This window comes from Anabrus simplex, chromosome 3 (assembly GCF_040414725.1).
Source record: "Anabrus simplex isolate iqAnaSimp1 chromosome 3, ASM4041472v1, whole genome shotgun sequence".
Classification (NCBI taxonomy): domain Eukaryota; kingdom Metazoa; phylum Arthropoda; class Insecta; order Orthoptera; family Tettigoniidae; genus Anabrus; species Anabrus simplex.
Genome location: NC_090267.1, coordinates 206305460 through 206324698, shown reverse-complemented (window position 1 = coordinate 206324698; position 19239 = coordinate 206305460).

Here is a 19239-nt window from a genome sequence, read left to right as displayed (position 1 = left end):
CGGCCGCTTCCTTCCCACTCCTAGCCCTTTCCTGTCCCATCGTCGCCATAAGACATATCTGTGTCGGTGCGACGTAAAGCCAATAGCAATAATAATAAAGAGATTTTTATAGTATTTCCTAAACTTATGACCTGCGTGACCCATATTTTAACTGGCTTAGGCCTAAAATATAATAAGCTTTTTGTAGGTGTGATCTGTGGGATGTGATTTAATTCAGGAAAATGCATATGCATATGTGTGTGGCTGGTTGTGTTCCAAGTTACCCCACTTGAAATGCCGTCATGCGTTGTCAAGCACTGAAGATAATATGGTTGATTTAAGAAATCTATATATTTTGTTGAAACAATATAACGCAAATTTGCTTTACCCTAATGTAATGGCAAGTATTGCTTACAGGGAAATGTTGAATGTTTTTGAGGCTAAATTTATAGAATTTCTTTTAGTAGGCTTGAAGTTAAAAGGAAAATTCTCCAGCTCTTAAATGTAAATTTATTTAATCATGTCTGTAAGGAATGTGCCGATATGTTTATTGACAAGTGTCTTAATGTGATGATACAATGTTTTTTTATTTGAGAAAGACAAATCTAGCCGTGAAAATTCAGGCAGGAATGCTAAAACTAAAAAATAATACATAAATAAAAGATCAAGCCCTTTCACAGCAGTCCATTTCACATCTTGATTATATGTCTAATTTCAGTCTTTAAATATTAACCTGTTAAATAATTCTTCATTCATTTATCCAGAATTGCTTTAGCAACTTTGAAATTAATATCTTAATAACACTTTCTTTCTAGACGTAATTTATTTATCCATTTCCGTATATGCATTTACATTGATATTTGAATTTAGCGCTAATTTCCAGGTCACGCCACTAGGAGCGCCACTTGCGAATTGTCTCCCATTTTAACGAGGCTAAATCCGTAAGTGTCGCATATTGTTTCTACTGTATTTGCCATAACCAACCTTAGGTACGTTCCATGTGCCTTCTATTGTACGTTTCTTGCGTTTTCCCACAACTTTCTTACGGTGGAAACGCGTTTTAAACAGACACTCCTGAAATGAAAGCCCTTGACCTGTAGACGACTTTACAATGCCGCATTTATCTACGAGGGGGTAATGAAATGAAATGTCGTATGGCTTTTAGTGCCGGGATATCCCAGGACGGGTTCGGCTCGCCAGGTGCAGGTCTTTCTATTTGACTCCCGTAGGCGACCTGCGCGTCATGATGAGGATGAAATGATGATGAAGACAACACATACACCCAGACCCCGTGCCATTGGAATTAACCAATTAAGGTTAAAATCCGCTACCCGGCCGGGAATCGAACCCGGGACCCTCTGAACCGAAGGCCAGTACGCTGACCGTTCAGCCAATGAGTCGGACTACGAGGGGGTGATTGGTGGTGATGGTGATTATTGTTTTAAGAGGAACTACAACTAGGTAACCATCGTCTATATAACACTAATCAGAGAGAAGATATGGAAGAGGTCCGTCACTTCGAAAAATGAAGGTATCGGCAAAAATAAGACAAGGGCCTCGAAATGCGTGAAAATGAAAGACTCCGTAGGGCTCGAGTGCTCTAATACCGTCGGGGTCGGAAAAGAACAATAGTTGACCAAGGGAAGTCGGATAGGATAGATGAAACTGAGGAGCTTTGCACAAGTAAGTGGAAGCAATGCAAGGATTCAGCTGAGGGCCCCGTGGTTGCCAAACCACGCTCCCAAGTTAAGAGCCCCTGGGACCTCTTTGAGTCGCCTCTTACGACAGGCAGGTGATTTTTTTACCGCTCCCACCCACAGGGGTATAGTCTACGAGTGCTGTGTTTAAGGTCGGAAGGCAAAAACTACGTGGAGTGGTCGAGACTAGCAGCCACGTAGTTATCAGCTTGTATTCGGGAGATAGTGGGTTCGAACCCTGTTTTCTCATATTCACACCAGGGTAGGGGCCGATGACCTAGATATTAGACCCCTTTAAACAAGCATCATCATCATCATCATCATCACACCGGGGAAATGATGGGACTGTACATTAAGACCACGGTCGCTTCCCTCCCACACCCAGCTCTTCCCCATCCCGCCGTCAACAAAATACCTCTCTGTATCGGTGTGACGTAAAGCAAATTTAAAAGAAAGGTAGTAGTAGTAGATGTCTTTATTAGTGGCGAAATTAAGACCGTGATGTCCTCTCTTACATTCACTCACACAATATGAAAAGTAATACAAATGTTAATACAAATTTATTACCGGTACAGGCGCCAAAAAAAGAAAAAAGAAAAAGAAGATTATGTTATTGCACTACTTGATAAATCAGTAAAATGTATACTTAGCCGTTGCAGTACCTTGCTGTAGTAATATATATATGTAGTATAATATATATGTAGTAACTTATAATATTCTCCTTTTCTTCACGTGTGTGCTGTTCAGTTCTACTTCAGAGATTTTGTGAAGATTATTTCTTGTTTTTTATTAAAAATGACTCTCAGTTTCGTAAAGAGTTTAGGGTACGTTTTCATGAAATCCCTGTACCTAACTGGGGCGCAGTTCAATAGCCATTACATTAAGAAGTAAAGAATCAGTGCGGTACTGAATGAGAAAATAAAATCGAAGACTTTCACCTTTTAACAGATAGGTAATTTTGGATATCGATTAAAACAATCGTAGCAAAAATCTATGAACGATAGCCCGAAAAACAAGGTCCAGCTAAAAATTAGCACAACACGATATAAAATTCTAGATTCATAAAATATCTATTCAGTAATAGGCCCATATTCCGTTTTGCCGACAACGACCTCTCCGAGCAAGGGATACGGCACCGTATAAAAACAAGAGTCCGCCTCTGTGGTGTAGTGGTTAGTGTGATTAGCTGCCACACCCGGAGGCCCGGGTTCGATTCCCGGCTCTGCCACGAAATTTGAAAAGTGGTACGATGGCTGGAACGGGGTCCTCTCAGCCTCGGGAGGTCAACTGAGTAGAGGTGGGTACGATTCCCATCTCAGCTATCCTGGAAGTGGTTTTCCGTGGTTTCCCACTTCTCCTCCAGGCAAATTCCGGGATGGTACCTGACTTAAGGCCACGGCCGCTTCCTTCCCTCTTCCTTGTCTATCCCTTCCAATCTTACCATCCCCCACCAAGGCCCAGCATAGTAGGTGAGGCCGCCTGGGCGAGGTACTGGTCATCCTCCCCAGTTATATCCCCGACCAAGAATCTGAAGCTGCAGGACACTACCCTTGAGGCGGTAGAGGTGGGATCCTTCGCTGAGTCCGAGGGAAAAGCCAACCCTGGAGGGTAAACAAATTAAGAAAGAAAGAAAGAAAGAAAGAAAGAAAGAAAGAAAGAAAGAAAGAAAGAAAGAAAGATAAGAATAGAAAACAAAGAAAAGCCATCTCCATACAGGGCAAGAGGCCCTTGGAGGAGTGGAAGGCAAAGGCTTCTACTTCCCATAACCTTATTGGGATGGAGTGGCTAGCTCTATGTTCGGCTGCATATACCACCAGAAATTAACCCTGTACTCATTTCTGTGTAGGCTGAGTGGACCTCAGAGCCATGTGCATCTCCAGAAGTGGAATTCTAGTTTCTGACCTTTCGAATTCCTAATAGGGAATCGACCCTAATTAATTCCAGGAGCACCGAGCATATATTTACCAACTAAGCTAGGGAGTGTAGTATACCGTCTTGACCTTCAAATCTCTCTCTGATTTATTCTCTCTTTACTATAGAAGCGCACATAGGACAGAAAAAAACTACTATTAATTTCAGTCACGTCATCCATCGTTTTGTAGCTATAGTATGCTCAAGTATTTTTTCCTTTTATCAAAAGATTGTAATCGCCCACTGAAAGCGCATTGTTTCTGAAGAGTTTGACTTTGCAGACCATTTTCTTTCCTTCACTTGTTTCTGAAGCACATTAATCTGCATTACTTAATATCAAAATTATGATTCCACTGCTTTATGACGTTCAAAGAGCTGTTGTAAACTTCTAATGACACCGATATAATTATGTGGATGATTACTGAGGGTGCACGATCGGTGATGAACGGGTTAACACTATGTCAACTCATATTCCGACAGAGAGGCTATAGTTAGACATAGCATTTCTATCAAAGAATGCTCAGGACAATGCTACACAATTGAATTTGATGTCACTTTTCGTTCTCTGAAGAGTTACATGTCCATGGGAACCAATCTAGAGCAGTAATAATATCAATGTGCTACAGGATGAGTCCCACAATGGTTGCCGTCCTTGCTGCACGCCACGTTTCGGTAAACGAGAGCGCGGTCGCCAATACACCGTCCCCGTATACCCCAAGAACAAGCATATCACCTTCGATGGATGGTAATCAGATTAGAAAACGTATAGAAAACAATAAAACTTATCCATTACAGTAAGAGCTGAAAATGCTCTCCCTCAGACCCTGTTCCAGTTCATTCTCCGCAATTCAGTCTCATGAATCTTCAAACCTTCGGTTCGAAATGTATTTAAAAATTCTACAGCACATGAAAATACTCTGTTCAACCCTCAGTTCAGAAACGCAATAAACCGACAAATTACTGCTGTATAAGAAGCAACCACGCCGTAGGCGCGCCCAGCTTGTCTGCCTACCGTTGACTCATCACTCCCCTCTCCGCAACACAGCAACAAGGACACCACTTCGCTCACTTTATGCGTGCATGACATGAGATAACATTTAAAATTAAGAAAATTAAGAAAATTAAGAAAATTAAGAATTAAGAATTAAGAAAATAAGCCCGTACCTTATGACAGGAAATGTTGGAAATGTTCTCCTTCTGCATCCACACATTTCTGGCATCGTTAAGTACACGTTTTGTAACACTTCGCTTCTTATCGAGTAAAGAACCAGTTCCTCTCAATTTGTTTACGAGTCTTCGCACGGTCTCTCAATGTGGAGGGCGTACACCTGGAAATTATGTTACAAATCACCTAACGACTTCCCTGCAAGACTCTGTTTACACATAATTATCGTACATAAATACCCTGTCCTCTACCGTGTACACATGTGGAGATATTATGAGAATTATTCCCCGAAGTAACACTTCACAACTGGAGAACAGTTGGAGCAACAGATTAACACTTAATACACGTTGTAAGCACGGACATGAACTGCGAAGTGAGGACACTCCCGTGCTGTCGCTGCGCTGTGTAACGGGAAGTGATGAGTCAACGGGGGGCAGATAAGTTGGACGTGCCTGCCGGCCAACCGATGAGCGAAACTCACTGTATATGAGTAAGGCGGCGATTGCATCAATCACTTACCCAGACACGGCTCAGGGAATAACCGGCAACTCGACTGAGGCTCGCACTGCGTATTTCCGTGTGGTTTTTAACCTGATTTAGCCCTTGGAAGGCGGACCCTCCGAAGAAGGTGGGCAGCGTCTGCTGCGCTTAGGAAATAGTGTGTCAGTGTGGCGTACGGTAGTGTAGTGTAGTGCGATGTGAGTGAGTTTCAGTAATAGCATACTCACCCAGTTCCTGAGTGAAAGGAATAAACTGTTCATATTGCAAACAATGAATTTCATTGCGGTTCCGTTCTGACTCACAAACTCTTGGTTTTAATTCTTAAGCATTTTAATTATCGAGTCCACCTTTCAAAACTTGATAGACTAACACTAACAATTTAAGAGATAAATTTAGTCATATTTTCTTTGGTACATGTTTCGACCTATCGTGGTCATCACCAGCCAAATATAATTAATAAGAACATTGGAATAACATCTTAAAATCTATGAATTAATAAATAAAATAAAGTTTCTGCCATACAATGAGCTTCTGTCCTCGTTAAAATTCACACTATAAGTACTCTTGTTGATTTTAAAAAGTTGACGGGTTATAATTGGAAAAACTTCTCGTATTACTTAAAATGGACCTTGAAATCATGTAGGCAGCTTCTAAATAATGAAATTCAATGCAGAAACGCTGGTGTATTGTTTAAAATGGTGTTTACAAGTTTCTTCACTGTTGAATGGAGGAGTCAAGAAAACAAAGAATATGAATGGGTGTGCTAATAGAAAAGAAGAAACAAAGAAAGACGAAACATAAACAAATTGGGTGAAGGGAAATATAAAAATTACTTACTTCCCTTTCTCTCGGTCCCATCCTGTGTGCTGCCTGATCATCACGTTCCGTTAAGATTGGAACTAACAGTGGCAGGCAGCGGTCGCGAGCTGATGCTACCGATGAGCGGTGGCGGAGAGGGAAAGGGGATGGGAGTGACGGATCTGTTCCCGTGTTGAGATTGCTTTATTGGTATTAGATATCGAGTTAATCTTTATTAACTCATTTAAAACGATGTTTTCTTTACGGAAATCTCATTCAGATTAAAACTGGGGTTATTTCTTTGAACAAGGTGTATACATGTATGTATGTATGTATGTATGTATGTATGTATGTATGTATTGTCCCCTTCAAAATTGGTAAAAATCATTTATTGAAAAATATTTTATTTCTACTGTGTGTTAAAATATTATTTCGTGAACCAGGAGTCGAGTCGGCTGAGCGAGATACGCCAGGTGTCAGGGAATTCCACTCAAGGGCAAACGAGGGGAGAGCGCAGATACAGCTAGCCAAATAACCTTCAAATCAGCCGTGAATGCCACGTGACCAGGCAGAATGTGTGTCAAGTGCTCGATCGATAATAGTGAAGGTGCATGACGTCTGACTATGGCAGCCAATCAAGCGATTAATTTGGTGCGAAGTTAATAAATTAACCAATCGCTTATGAGGAAAAGACGCACCCCTGTCTTAAGACAGTGAATAATGGATTTTCCTAAGGAAAATTTACTCAGAAATTTCTACCTCTGAACACGTCGTGTGGAGAATTACTCTAACTTCAACTACGGACGGAAGAAGACGCATTTCGCTTGCTGAGGGAACTTCGTCATTCAGAGCCTACAACTTGTTGCAACTGGAGTTCAGATATTTACGGATTCCACCTATAATTCAACAGATTTTAAAGTTAAGTTTCTTTCCCATCTTATCAAACATCGGTGTGAGTTTTGGACCTTGTCTCAGACGTGATTTTCAGTTTCAGCTTCATAAGAAATTCCACAGAAGAGATCACCGGTTCGAGTTCAAGTCAGGATGCCAGTCTTCTTTCTTGGTGAATGGTGTGATTTCTAGCGCGCCAGCATGTCTCCAATGCACGAGTAAAATGTGAGGCAGTCCAGGCGGGCGTGACCAGGATCGATGGTGCGTAATGTGAGAATGCACTAGGTCATCAGCCCGAGTTCTACAACCGACAGTCACCACCAAGTAATATTTAAACTTTGTTATTCTTTCTTTCCTTTTGTAATGTAATTGTAATGACATAGCCTCTACTTATTTGTTTAGAAACTTTCTATTAGTTAGAATTTTTCCATCTCTTCTTTCTTGGTGATGGTAGATTGAGGATGTGTGAGTATTTGAACCTATTAGTTTGTTTGAGTGGATGTCTTCGAGAAGTGTTTCAACTGTCCCGAGTTCATTGTGGCAGGAGAAATAAATGTAAAACGACCTCAACGTTAAACTAGGACTATTTGAATATTTTTAGACTTAAAATGAGATCAAATGGGACAGTAATTTCGTAGATTCTATTATGTCAGAGTTCATTCTTCAATTATGCGACGTATGGTTGAATTTTGTGTGCAATAGAGTCATCTGAAATATTATTGTGCAGTAGCTTCCGCACGTATGATCTTGCGCGGCCAGGGATAATAATAATAATAATAATAATAAAAATAATTTAACTAAATTATCGCGTAAAAGAACACCTAAGGTCATGAGCATAATATTGGTTATTATTGAATATGGTTGATGTGCGCTCATTTATAGTAATTTAGGCCTGGGAAATGGCAGTATCTGACCGATACAATTTTTTATATATTTGCTGTGTTGTGATGATTAGTTGACTGGTAGATGGATATTATTGAATTCAGCAGTCGAGCTGTGCATCCATTTGTGAGTCAATTTAAGAATAGAATATGTTACTTGATGTAATTTCTTCGTTGTGAGTGCAGATTAATCGAGAATCAAAATTATAGTGGAGAAGTAAAAATAAATATCGTAGCTCATGAACCGCGTGTGCGGAATGTTAAGTCTGGCCTATGTTTAAGCGATTTTATCGATGATTTTTGGATGATTTTGTGTTCGTAAATTTTCTCTGAACATCGTCGTATAACTATGTTCTTTAATAAAGTGACAATCATTGCTCTGTCACATTTCCAGTTGATGAGAGGAGGTCACCACGATAGTGTCATCATGAGAATAATTTTCCTAACTTTGTCTAAACATGAAAATTAATAGTCAAGGGCTAGCGTTCGTGTAAATATGTATATAATATTTCCGTGTATCTTTGTGTGAGTGTAGTGTGTATGATTTGACTGTATTTTGCTTAATGTAAGTTTCCAATCCATATTTCTGATGATGCTCTTCGTTATTTCGTGGAATTTTGGCCTAATTTACGCCAACTTTAGTGGTTCACCATTTGAATGAATTTAAACCTTTAGTGAATTTTATTCGTTTTTAAGGAAGAATAGGATCTTATTTAACGACTACACATAAATAAGTATAGGCCATGTCAGTGGATTGAACTCACAAAATCAAAAATTGTAAGCGTTAATTAATTAATTATTTCAATTAATGGATAAACATAGATTGACATAATGTCAAGTTCCAAGCTATTATGTGAGAAGCAACTACTAAATAATTATAAAGTTGAGTTTATTAATTAATTTAAAGGTCAAGGAAGACGATTTAACCATAATTTTATGAGAGAACATTTTTTATTTAATTTTCAAAGAGGAATGAAAATTATCATTTTCAAACTTGTTTAAAATCAAATCTATGAAGGAAGGAAGTTTATTTTCAAGTTATTAAATTATCAATGGGAGAGATCATCTCAAATCAATTATTATTAATTATTTAATTAATTTTCCACTAAAAATATAAATATTATATTTGCAGATTCAGCCATTTGCTGTTCCGTTTTTCGATGAAGTGTCTGTGTGATTACGACATAAAAGAAGACAAATCATATAAACAAAATACCTAGATTTTGTAAATTATTGTGAAGTTTATGAAGAGCAGTAGTTATAATAAATGTGTAAAACCTATTTAGCTTTCTCTCATTTGCCACTAGTTCATCATCTATCCCTGCATTTTAAAATTTTCGCACAGCCGATAAGCGAACGATCTACACCCTGGAGATCTTCGCTCACCGGCCGAGCTGAGCCCGGCATGACGGGTGCAGTATGTATGTATGTATGTATGTATGTATGTATGTATGTATGTATGTATGTATGTATGTATGTATGTATGTAGGGTATTCAGCCCGAAGGCTGGTTGGATCCTCAACAGGTTCACCATTAGCTGTCATAGATGGCCTAGGTGTCACTGAAGATGCGTACTAGGGAAATAACGAGTGAGGTAGTTTCCCGTAGCTTTCCTTACTGAGCCAGAAGTTGCTATTGCACATCAGTCTGCCAAGCCCACTGAAATGCGTGCACCAACCGACCCTATGAGCGAGATTTTCACAACATTCATAGCAGGGACTGGCATAAGGAATGGCATTACTAGCGTCACTCATACCTCAGCCACTTTCATATTGTCAAAGTCAAGTATAAGACTGAGACAGGTCAATGAAAGTAACAATTTTATTCTAGCCCATACCAGAAGACATAGTGCACTGTGAACACTACATCTTGCCAGGAAAGGCCTAAGGTGTATACAAACATTCTCCGATATGTTTGGTAGCATACCCTTATTAGCTAAGTAAATTATGTTTAGATCGCGTTCGTATGTTTGTTCACAACTGAAAATTTGTTGTGTATTTTGGAGTTACGTGTCCTTTATATCGAATTGAAAAATGTCTTCCTGTTTGTTCTATGTAACTGACGTCCCATTGAGAGCATTTGCACATGTAAAGGCCAGAATTTAAATATTTGTCAACTGTAATTTAACGTGTATTACAGAAAAGCTTTAAATTATTATTACTTGTCCTGAATGCGACGTTGAAGGTATGTTTCTTAAATGTGTTGGAGATTTCATATGAATTGCTATTGTTGAATGCAGAAGTGAAGAAATCGTTCTTTTCCCTAGGGTCTTTTATTTAGGTTGGTATTCGGCTTGTTTTTATTTTGTTGATGATTTTGTCGATGAAGCTTCTATTGTAACCATTATTCAATGCTGTAACATATATGTTGTTTATTTCTTTTCTATAATTTGTATTAGATAACGGGACGTTGGTGCCTCTGTAGATCATGTTGTAAAAGGCAGTCCTTTCTAGAGCGCCAGGATGGGGGGAGGCATGTTCGATGACGTTGAGCGTTAGATTTGGTTTTCTGAAAATGTCAAAGGTCAGATCATTATTACTTATCGTAATTTTGAGGTCCGGAAAATTTATGGATTTGTTGATTTCCGATTCTATAGTGAATTTTAATGCGGGTGTTTAGAGAATTGAGATACTCCAGTAAGGTGTGACTGTTAGTAATTCTTTGATCGATGATGGTAAAGACGTCATCAACGTATCTTACCCAAAAAGAGATCCCATTATTATTTTTCAAACGATCTATGTAGATTTCAGCTGAAATGCCTGAGGCTACTGAACCCATTGGGAGTCCCTTCTGTTGATAACTGGCATTCTTAAAAGTGCAATAATTATTATTCAGATCGAAGTTTAATGTGTTTGAGAATTCATCTTTTTCTAATCTGCTAAGATTAATGTATTTATTTAGGTTGTTAATGACAAATTTGAGGGTTTCGTTTATGGAAATACTAGAATACGTATTGGAAATATTGAAGGAATGTGAAAATACTAGAATACGTATTGGAAACATTGAAGAATGTAAAGTGTTATAGCGCTGTAATTTATTTTTGAAAATTCAACGAAATTCTATTGAGATTTTAATTGAGGTTCTCTTGAAAAAATGATATTTCGTTAAAATTTAATGAAATGAGAAGTTTTATAGGTAGGGATGTTTCTAAAATTGATAATCGGTGTGATGGGAGATTTTCTTTGTGGAGTTTAGGCAATGCTTTTGATTTAGGGTGTCTAGGGTTCATATTTACTCATTTGGAAACCTCGTGTTCGTTGAAAAGGAAGGAATAATTCTTGAGTAGCTGTTTGAGAATTTTTTGGATTTTGTTGGTGGTGTCCTTTCTTGTTATTAAAACGTTGTTATCTGAAAAAGACTGTTCCGTTTCTTTGACTTACTCATCTTTGTTCATCAGGACTGTGGTATTACCTTTATCGGATTTTTATCTTCCGTTTGAGACCCATTATCTGTTTGTTGGAGATACTGTAATCTTAAGATCTTAAAATTATGATCTTAAATTTTCTTTACTTAATTTCTTAATTCGTTCTGTTCATCGATTGGTAATTTACTAATAGCGTGTTCTGTTTCGGCTACAGTGGTTTTTCAATTATTTGAGTTGGAATAGGAAAAATCCCCAGTTGTGTTCGGTACCTTTACTTAAGATGGTTTATTCTATTTCATTTAATGGTAATTCAGTAAGGTTTTTGGTAGGAGGATGGAAAGTGTGAGTGTAGATGTCATTGGGAGAAATTGAATCTGTTCTTGAACTTTTATTGATTACCTTTTCTTGAGAGTTTCTAACTTTTTATTCAAATGAAATTATCTTGGTTTATCGATAAAATGTTAAAAAGCTTTTGGTTGACATGATACGTTACTGAATGTTTCTTAAATAAAGTTTGCACCCATTTATGATACTTATCATTCTATTCACTCATTCAAAGATTTTAAGATGTTATTCTAATGTTTTGTTAATTGTATTTGGCTGGTGATGACACAATAGGTCGAAATATGTACTAAACAAAATATGACTAAATTTATCTCTTAAATTGTGAATGTTAGCGTATCAAGTATTGAAAGATAGACTGAAAAATTAAAATTCTTAAGAACTGAAATCAAGAGCAAACTGTTCATAATCAAAATTCCACGGCCCAGCTGCGAGTGAAACTCAGGATCCCGAGATCCGAAGGTCAAGACGTTCAGCAGTCAGCCACATATTGATCTACTGATTTGGGAAAAGAAGTCTTCAGGAGTACTGAAATGGAATTAATCAACGAGAAGTCCTCTACTAATCTCTGTACATGAACCTAGAAAACGATATTGCCTGCATCACGAAATTGATAATTTGCTCGCTTTCTATAATCGAAGTTACGGGGTCGAATCCTGCTGGAGTTGGTTGGTATTGAAGAGTGCATTGTTCCTAGAGATCTGTATCAGTTGATTTATAGTACTACCACGTAAAAAAACCCCTGTTTTCAGGACAAAATTCAGGCACACTAGTGTCCCTTAAAATATGTAGCATCGAGTGAGTTGATGCGCGGAACGAGCTAGGTAGCTGTTAACTGACATTCGAGAGGTAGTTGGTTCGAATCTTACCATCAGCAGCCCGGAATGTCGTCTTATATGGTTTTTCCTTGTTAAAGCAGTTCGCTTACTTCACTGTCCCAGCCATTTACTTTCCAGTGGTCACGGAAAACCTATCCGAGTTAGTACGATCATGGTACGAAATAAAATCCTCTAACTTGCATTCGGGAGATGGTGAGTTCGAACCCCACTGTCGGCAGACCGAACGATGGTTTTCTTTTCGGTGGTTCTCCATTTTCACACAGGAAACGCTGTACCTTAATTAAGACCACGGCCGCTTCTTTCCCAATCCTAGCTATTTCTCATTCTCGCGTCGCCGAAAACCCTCGATCTGTCGGTGTGATATTAAACCACTAAAAAGAAATAAAAATAAAATAAAACCCCTTGCAAAAAAAAGGTTGCAATTCAAAATATGTTACACAGGGAGATTATTATTATTTAGAATACAATATGATTTAGCAACCTTTGCGGATAATAAACTTCGACAATTAAGGGAAGCAGCATTATAAAGATCTATTTCACTAGGCGAACCTTCTGGCTACAGCCGATGGGAATTTAAAATAATATTTTGGTCTTAATGGCTTAGTTGATAGAGGGCTGGCACTCCATTTTGGCGGGTTCGATCTCAGATCAGTGCAGTGGTATTGTACATTGCTCACGCCAGCCTCGTATCGGTAAGTTTACCGGCACCTAAAAGAACTCATGCGGGACGAAAGTTGCAGCATCATGGCGCCTCGAAAGATAACAACAGTTGTAACTGGGATGGAAAGCGAGTAAAATGATTGTTATTACTATGTTAATAATAATAATAATAATAATAATAATAATAATAATAATAATAATAATAATAATAATAATAATAATAATAATAATCCCTAGAGGAAGCCTGTTAACTTCTAGAGGGGCGTCCCCAGGTGGCGGATAGGGGGCTCACAGAAATGTAGGCTGGTTCAGATACGCAGGAAATGAACCTGCGGACCAACAAGTGGTCCAATTCCCGGGGCTCAATAATGCTGGGATACCCCCTCTCCAGGGGTTATAAACATGGAAAGCCATAGCTCAGTGTAATACGTAAATACTTCAACGGCCTCTGCAGTGGAGAAGAAAGTCGGAAGTGGCAGCCGAGTGCTTGGGATTAAGTGAGTAAAAGACATTTGCCCTTGTTAAGGGGCAGATAGAAATCGTAGAGTCTATTCCAGATTGGCGGCTACAAACGGTGCCTGTGTTCCATGTTAGGGGTAGCCAAATTATATGCTGCAAGTAGCTAATAACATGCCTCCAATGACAGGTGAAGCGAAAAGTCGGTTGGAGTATTTTTGTTGCATCAATGACATAATGGCTGTACCAGACCGATCAAATGCGAGGGAGCCCCACAGGTGATGCGCGTTGTCCTCGCCTGAACGACGTTAATAATGGGCAAGGGGTACCCACTCGTGGATGGAGTGGGGGAAGTCCATCATCTCCGACTAGCAACCATCAACGTTGGAACGCTCACCGGAAGAAGCCATGAGCTTGCGGACATCCCTGAAGAACCGACATGTAGACATTGTTTGCTTTCAGGAAAAAAAAAGGTACAAAATCAAGAGAAATCGGTGAAGGTTATAAGGCAATCTACCATGGCACAAGTTCAACTCGGAATAGTGTTGCGGGAGTTGTTCGTTAAAAGCTGCGGGACTGTGTGATTTTAGGTTGATCGAATTGTGTCTATTATGATCGACTCTCCAATAATGAATATGCGATTACTCTCCTGCTACGTTCCACAAACTGGATGCCTCGATGAAGATAAGGATGATTTTGGGATCAACTCAGCACTTGTACCAAGCAGTCCCTTCTGAGGAACATCTGTTTATAGTTGGGACCCAAACACGCGGGAGAAGCCAGGGATGGGTACTGTCAATATCACGGTGGCTATGGCTACGGAAATATACATGATGGCTACAGGATTCTAGACTGCGCCTACTTATAGCCAATACATTCTTTAAGAAAAGACGTACCAATCTCGTAACCTATACCAGTAGAGAACAATCTACTCAGATCGACTGTTGGCTGATGCATCGGTATGACCTCAAGCTAGTAACAGACATCAAGGTAATTCCGTCTGATAACATAGCCTCAAACATCGCCTATTTGTTCTTGATGTGCAAACTATGGAGCAGCTATGTTCGAAAAGGACCCACAAGACTGGTCCTGAAAAGATAACGAGGTGGAAACTAATACAGCAGAGGGAGCAACTGATATCAAAGTTAAATACGTTCGACATAAATATTGACCAGCCACTGAGACCATGCGGATTGACATCACTGATCGTATACACAGCAGCTGAAACACTTTGGAAGTCCAAACCAAGGAAACGGTTCATTTATAACCAGACTTGGTGGTAGAACAGGGACGTTATGCTGGCCATCAAAGCAAAGACAGAAGCTTTTAAGACCAGGCGATAAACAAGACTTAGCAAGGATCTCCAACAGTAAAAAACTCTCAGATCAACTGCCAATCGTGCAGTCGCTACTACAAAGAACTACCATTACCAAGACGTTTATAATCAGTTGGATACGTCGGAGGGAGCAAACGAGATTTATCGCCTCAACAAATCCCGTTACAGAGTGACCCAAGACGTTGGTCATGTCATGGAGATCAAAGACAGCAATAATCAAACCTTACGTGAACAAATCGCTATCCTTCACATATGATGGGATTATTTCAAGGATTTGAGTAATGAGGAATTTTTTCATCCACGTATAGTATGTGGATACCCAGTTCATTGACTTATCCCAACCATTACCATTCAAAAAGTCTTAGGAGCTAAGCAAAATATGAAAAATAACATACACCAGGACCAGGTGATATACCATAAATGAGGTCTGGAAGATCCTTGAACAGTACGGAGCTGAGATTCTCATGAAGCTGTTTAACAGATTTCTCCATGATGGTAGCATACCTACAATTTGGGTGACCAGCACTACATTCCCTATCCGGAAAGGCAAAGGCGTTGTTGGTGAAAACTTCAACTACCGATCAATACGTTTATTATGTCAGACGATGATTTTTGAACGTACGGTACTCTTGATCGTCGCCTTCGCAACTTCGCAAACATTTCCGCAAACCAATGCGGCTTTGTCAAAAGGATCGGTACAACTGAGGCTATTCATGCAGCCTGTCTACTTGTGGAGAAACCTAGTTAGAAAAACAAACCTGTACATCTAGCAGTTTTTAGACTTAAATAATACTTTTGACCGGATACCCCATAAGCTTATTTGGAAAGGCCTCCGGTCCCATAATATTCCAAAAGCTTATGTCTAATGGACCCAACAATATCACCAGTACGGTTCTCTGTCCGGCAGGGATCTCACACTCATTTCCTATGAATGTTGGGGTTCATTATTGTACAGCACTGTCACCTCTGTTATTAATCCTTTGTATGGATACAGTCACAGCTGACACGGACGCCACACCCGTGGACCATTTTATATGATGATGATGATGTGTTCCTTGCGGATCAATCCCGAAGGAATTGGGAAAATCTCCTGCAAATTTGGAAAGACCGTTTAGAGGAGTATGGCTTGCGCCTTAACATCACGAAAATCGAGTACCTGCAATGTGGTTTGCAGGACTGCTGGTACTATTCACATCGACGGGCAAAGCCTAGTTCAAGCTAACCAATTTAAATATCTTGGATCACTTATCACCTGAGATGGAGGGACATTACCAGGCATCCAAGCACGAGTAAATACTACATGGCTGAAGTGGTGTCAGGTCACTAGTGTTCTTTATGACAAGAACATTCTCACCCACCTGAGAGGAAAAGTCTATAAATCCATGGTCCGGGCCAGTTGCACCCTGTGGGTCTGAATGTAGGCCTATAACAAACAATCACGAACGAGTTATACATGGTATGGAGATGAAAGTGTTACGTTGGTCACTTTGTCTTACAGGATTGGACCATGTCAGAAATGAAGAAGTCGCACCTATACCAGAGAAGATGCGAGAAGCACGACTTAGATGAAATGGTTATGCCGTCCGAAGACATGCAGACCTAATGATACATACAACCCTCTAATTTGATCCTCGAGGATCTCGATCCTTAGGTCGTTCCTAGAAGCTTTTGTTTCTATTTGCTTTACGTCGCACCGACACAGATAGGTCTCATGGCGACGATGGGATAGGAAAGGCCTAGGAATGGGAAGGAAGCGGCTGTGGTCTTAATTAAGGTACAGTCCCAGAATGTGCCCGGCGTGAAAATGGGAAACCACGGAAAACCATCTTTAGGGCTGCCGATAGGGGGATTCGAATCCACTATCTCCCAGATGCAAGCTCACAGCTGCGCGCTCCTAAACGCACGGCCAACTCGCCCGGTGTCCCAAGAAGCAATAGTTCGACTGCACCAGGGAAGATATGCGTCTTGTAGGCATCATTGAAGCTGATTCCCTTGACCGCAGGAAGTGGAATATAACATGTTTAAAAGCTGACCCTGCACCAATGGGGGACTAAACGCGAGGAATAATAATAATAATAATAATAATAATAATAATAATAATAATAATAAAAAATTCAAATATATCGGAGAATGGATTAGTTGGAATGCTGTGGAATGCAATGCAATGGAATCCTGGAAAATAAACTTCAGCTGGCCTTCCAGCTAATAAAAGATACATACTACAAGAAATCCCTTTCATGGGAGTCCAAAATTAAACCAGAAGCACTATATACAGAAGAAACACTGAACATGAATTTCTAAGGCCAGATGGAGAAACTTGAGCTAAAATAAAGGAGAATTTTAAGGAAGATTATAGGACCAACTTTTCGGGATAATAAGATAATATTCATCAAGAATGAAACACTCTACAAGAAAATTAAAAACTCTCAGATACTATGCGAAAAAGGATAACTTTTTACGGTCTTCTTCTCAGAATTAACCCTAGACTAAAAGATTAACCAAACAAATCTTTGACTTCTTCCGTAACCGCAAAACAAAACCCAACTGGTTTAAAGAAGCTGAAAAAAGACATAGTAGAATTAAAAATTACAGAAAATTCATTATTCGATCGAACAGCTATAGTAATATAACTAATGACTAAAATATAAGTTCCCAAGACATATCTACATTGAAAGCCAAATCTATTATCTCGCAAGATGAGAGGAAACGGAGATTAGAAAGAATGAAGAAATACTGGGCACTAAGAAAAGAACAAAATACAAAGAAATGATTGATTCAGGAGGGTGAAACGAAAAAAGAAGAAATAATATGACCATTGCACGAACAGGTATAGCACTCTACAGCTCCAAGAGTTTAAACTGTTGGAACAGGAATATAGTATATCATGTCTAGGAATATAGTGATTTCTGTATGAGCCGTAATTAACTAGCTCAACCAACTAGGAATTGAAAATAAGTCAATCAATGTTATTCTGATTGGTTTTGTCGGCACGAAGCAAATTTTCACGACAATAAGTGCGACGTAACTTAAAGGGAAATGTAATCAGTGAAACTTTGATTGGTATTCCGAACTATGCACTTCGAGGTAGTTTCTAGGAAATGAGGTGAATAACTGTAAGTAAATGTTTGTTGACATGTTCCTTTCATTTCCTAATAACAACGCATGGTGCAGTGTGCACTAATTTCAGACTATAATGCAAGGTTATTATTAGTCAAAAGAATCTTTGCAGAGGTTTGGTCTGATAATATGCTACTAGAGAATAGAGAAAGAAGAGGAAACACTACTCTTGCATTCCGGATGATCAAAGACTTGGAGTATGCGATTTCTACTCTGAGAAAAACAAACAAGGTTTCTATATCGGTTCCGAAATTCCATTCCATAATCTATATATATAAAATAAGAGTTTTGTCTGTACATTGCTCAGAATTTGAAAAGAATTGTATTTCTGTATCGGTCATGTCCACAGTAACAAGAAAATCCATTTTTTACTTAAGAGTTTTGTCTGTACATTGCTCAGAATTTGAAAAGAATTGTATTTCTGTATCGGTCATGTCCACAGTAACAAGAAAATCCATTTTTTACTTTTCCGTAATTTCTGTCTGTCTGTCTATCGTTCTGTCTGTATGTATGTACACCAGTGGCGGCTCGTGGATATCAGCAGTGGGGGGCGCACCTTAGTTTCATAATTCCACAAATATCTCAAGTTCTTCAAAACATGTTATCAAGATACACAATTCGAACACTATACGGTGCAATGCATACGCAATTGTTTTGATTATGATGATGATGATGATGATGATTATTATTATTATTATTATTATTATTATTATTATTATTATTATTATTATTATTATTATTATTATTATTATTATTATTATTATATGCCTTTACTGGCAGGAACTAGTGTTTACAGTGCACTATGTCTTCTGGTATGGGCTAGAGCAATTTTGTTACTTTCATTGATCTTTCTCTGTCTTATCCTTGGCTTTGACAATATGAAAGTGACTGAGGTATGAGCGATGCTAGTAATTCCATTCCTTCTGCAGCCAGTCCCTGCTATGAATGGTGTGAAAATGTTGCTCATAGGGTCGGTTGGTGCGTGCATTTCAGTGGGCTTCGCAGACTGATATGTAACACAGTGGCGGCTCGTTTGGGAGGCGCTAAGGCGCGCGCCCCCCACGGGGTTCCATTAAATTCGGGAATTTTAATCTTAAATGTTAACAAGGGAAATATTTTACTATAAGATTATTATCAAGGGCGCGAGTTGTACTGTGCTGCGGCGCGATGCGCTGCTGGCCCTACGCAGGAGGGCGCTCTCTCACAGCGGACCAAATACTCCCGAGTCTCGCTTGACTGGCCTTGAGGGAGCCAATCAGAGGCGCAGTAGAGATGTGCTGTTCTACGGAGATTCCGGCGCGT